The following is a 3,730-nucleotide window of genomic DNA, read 5'->3' as shown; positions in this document are numbered from 1 at the left end:
CATCCTTCTGGATGAAGCTGTTGTGGGGCTGGGGTCCAAGACAGAGGTGGTTAGGGTTGATCAGGCAGGCAGGTGAGCAGTTAGGGGCAATCAGGCAGGCAGGTAGAGTGGTTAGGGGCAATCAGGCAGGCAGGTGAGCAGTTAGGGGCAATCAGGCAGGCAGCAGAGGTGGTTAGGGGAGATCAGGCAGGATGTGAGCAGTTAGGGGCGATCGGGCAAGCAGGTGAGCAGTTAGGGGAGATCAGGCAGGCAGAGTGGTTAGAGGCAATCAGGCAGGCAGGCAAGTGGCTAGGGGTGATGAGGCAGGCATGCAAGTGGTTAGGGGCAATCAGGCAGGCAGGCAGGGGTGGTTAGGGGTGATCAGGCAGGCAGGTGAGCAGTTAGGGGCAATCAGGCAGGCAGGTAGAGGCAGTTAGGGATGATCAGGCAGGCAGGAGAGCAGTTAAGGGTGATCAGGCAGGCAGAGTGTTTAGGGGCAATGAGGCAGGCAGCAGAGGTGGTTAGGGGTGATCAGGTAGGATGTGAGCAGTTAGGGCGATCAGGCAGGCAGGCGAGTGGCTAGGGGTGATAAGGCAGGCATGCAAGTGGTTAGGAGCGATCAGGCAGGCAGGGGTGGTTAGGGGTGATAAGGCAGGCAGGCAGGTGAGTGGTTAGGAGCCAGTAGTCCCAGATTGCGAGAGGGATGTCCGACTGCCAGTTTAGGCCTGATCTCACAGAGATCCCTGCAGAATTGGGCCTAAACCAGCAGTTGGACATCCCCCAAGGGTCCCAGATTGCGAGAGGGTGCAGGCTGAGCTGAGGGACCTTCGTCCCGGTGCATGAATTTCGTGCACCAGGCCTCTAGTCTATATATATAAAATCCAAAGCAACCATTACAACCAAACAACTGGAATGACTGGAACAACCAGTCGACCAGAGCACTGACCACTAGGGGGCAGATGCTCAATGCACGAGCTCCCCCCTGGTGGTCAGGGTGCTCCCACAGCCAACCTTCCTGGCCCTTCCCCCCAACTGGCCAACCTCCTGCGGCCCCGCCCCTCCCCTCATCCAGCCAACCTCTGGCGGCCTCTCCCCCAAGCCAGCCAGCCCCCACCAATAGGCCTGGATCTCCAGCCAGGCCAAGGGACCCCACTCATGCACGAATGTGTGCACCAGGCCTCTAGTATATTATAATATATGAATATTATTTAATTTATATTAATAATCTCCTTAGGAATAATCTCCAACATAGGATTCAGGATAATTGTATTTTAAGTAAAAAATCTATAACTTTTAGGCAAACAGAGGTCCTTGTGATTTAAGACACTTAATAGGCCTGGAGAAGTTAAGTGGTCTTCTAGTTGTTTTTAAAAGAATAAAATAGCAAAAGCTCTCCACATATCTTTTTTTTAAATGTAAACATTAAAAAAATTTAAACAGATGTTAAAGGGAGTTCAACAGCAGTGAAATGTTTTTACTTTGAAAATCTAAATGTATATACATGAAACAACAGCTACAAATAGAAACTACACAAATTCAACAATAAAAATGGTGAAAATGCTATGTCATTCTGGCACTTAGTAGAGTGATGGCGAACCTTTTGAGCTCGGCGTGTCAGCATTTTGAAAAACCCTAACTTAACTCTGGTGCCGTGTCACATATAGAAATTTTTTGATATTTGCAACCATAGTAAAACAAAGACTTATATTTTTGATATTTATTTTACATATTTAAATGCCATTTAACAAAGAAAAATCAACCAAAAAAATGAGTTCGTGTGTCACCTCTGACATGCGTGTCATAGGTTCGCCATCACTGACCTAAGCCCATTTTTTTAAAATTGGGTTATTTGTCTTTTTACTATTGAGTTATAGAAATCTCTCTATATAAAAGCCTAAGCAACCTTTGGACTGGTAGTATGATGTGTACTGACCACCAGGGGGCAGATGCTCCGACCAGTAGGTTAGCTTGCTGCTGGAGTCCGGCTGATCAGGACTGAGTGAGATGGGCCAGATACGCCCTGGAGCCCTTCTGTGGTTCCTCCCAGGCCCCAATCATGCACCAATTCGAGGGTCCCCACTGGTACACAAGTGCTCATGGGCTATAGACCCATGCAGGGCTGTCTGCTGTATATTAAAAGGCAACACAAGCTGTCAGGAAGAACTAAAAAAAAAAACAAAAACAGTTACAAGAGCCTGTCTTCGTATATTTACATGTTTCTTTTTTTCTTACTTTCCCTGCTATCACCCCTTGTTCTCACAGCTCTAAATATTATTACTCTAGGTAGAGGTGGAAGGTGACTCAGCCCATCCCATGAATGAGGTGCGTGGGCTTTGAGACAGCTTTCTGATGCGTTCTGGGTAATTATAGTTGCCAGAAATCTGATTTCTGAAAGAGTTAGGTGGCATTTTACATAATTAAAGGTAATAAGTTGAATAGGATGAGATTAATTGGGGCTGCTTTGGGAGGTGAATTTTCAGTGAAATTCCCAAGTGGGAAGTGACAATAACCTGGCAGAGAAGTGGAGGTTCCCGTAGGAGGGAATTTTCAAGATGTGTACAGAAATGCATCATTGGTTCCACTAATCTTGGTAACTACAGGGAGAAGTGGTGAAAGGTCTAAATGCAGCCTTTGAACTCATTGCTAGGCTGCTAATAGGTCTGATAGGTCAATCTTCTTTTGGCTTCCTGATCTGAGAAAAAAGAAGATCACTCCACCCTGTTTCCATCTTACCAGCCTCCCCCCTCTACCGACCCCACCCTGCCCTCGGCTTGTGGCTAAACTGCCCAACTGCCAATTAAAACCCACACTTCCCAGCATGCCTTGCACCACTCAGAAGCCCAGTCCCCACCATTCAGTCTGCTCCCCAGCTGAAAGGGCTCCAGCAAATGACCTTCCAGATTCAGGGCGCCCACTGCAGGGGCCCCTCGTTCTTTGGAGGCCTCTCCCTTCTACCTCCCCTGACTGTGGCTGAACTTGCTACCACTTGACAGCAAACCACACTTGACAGGAACAGGAAGGAGGATGGGCCCCACTGCCCTGGGCCTTCTACTAAATCAACAAGGTTGTGCTCATTCTCCTTCCACAGCAGGCTGCTTCGGAGTCTTCCACCCTCTTTCCTCTCTCCCAGGGTCTCAGAAGGCCCAGCAGGGGCTCCTGTGGTGGCCTCATCCTGGACATGCAGAGCTTCTCGGGGTAGATGTGAAATGAACATGGGAGCTTCTGACCTGTGCTTTGTGGTAGTTTGCGCCTTGCCCCATGGCCAAGGCCTCTCTAGTCTTAGTCACCAGCACTTCCTCCTCCCCAGGCACTCCCTCACTTCTAAGGAAATGCTCCTTGTTCTACAGCTGACCTCCAGGACTGCACCCTTCCCTGTTCAAGGAATCCCACCACTGCTTTTTTTGCTTCTTTTACCTCCATGAGCAGCCAGAATCTTGCCTTGTGGCTATGCCTTTCTGCTGCCATTCTAGACTGTCACAGTTGTTGGGAAACATGGTCAAGCAATGGAACAAGCCAGCTTCAAGTCCTGACATGAGTCCATAATTCTGAAATCCACAAAGCTCTATAAAAACTGAAGGTATTGCCCTAGCTGGTTTGGCTCAGTGGGTAGAACGTCAACCTGCGGACCAAAAGGTCCCAGATTCGATTCTGGTCAAGGGCACATGCCCAGTTTGCGGGCTTGGTCCCCAGTGGGGAGCATGCAGGAGGCAGCCGATCAATGATTCTTTCTCATCATTGATGTTTCTATCTC

General features: G+C 48.7%; 1 long non-coding RNA gene across 1 annotated transcript in view; it reads right to left on the bottom strand.

Annotated features, from left to right (window-relative positions):
• Positions 1-1,668: 1,668 nt before the first annotated feature.
• LOC107182727 overlaps positions 1,669-3,730 on the bottom strand; it is an 8,142-nt gene continuing 6,080 nt past the window's right edge. Inside the window, exon 3 of the long non-coding RNA XR_001513459.1 lies at positions 1,669-1,680. This is a non-coding gene — a long non-coding RNA (uncharacterized LOC107182727). The remainder of the gene's footprint in view (positions 1,681-3,730) is intronic.

This window comes from Myotis davidii, unplaced genomic scaffold (assembly GCF_000327345.1).
Source record: "Myotis davidii unplaced genomic scaffold, ASM32734v1 scaffold571, whole genome shotgun sequence".
Classification (NCBI taxonomy): Eukaryota; Metazoa; Chordata; class Mammalia; order Chiroptera; family Vespertilionidae; genus Myotis; species Myotis davidii.
This window is presented reverse-complemented; position numbering and strand designations above follow the sequence as displayed.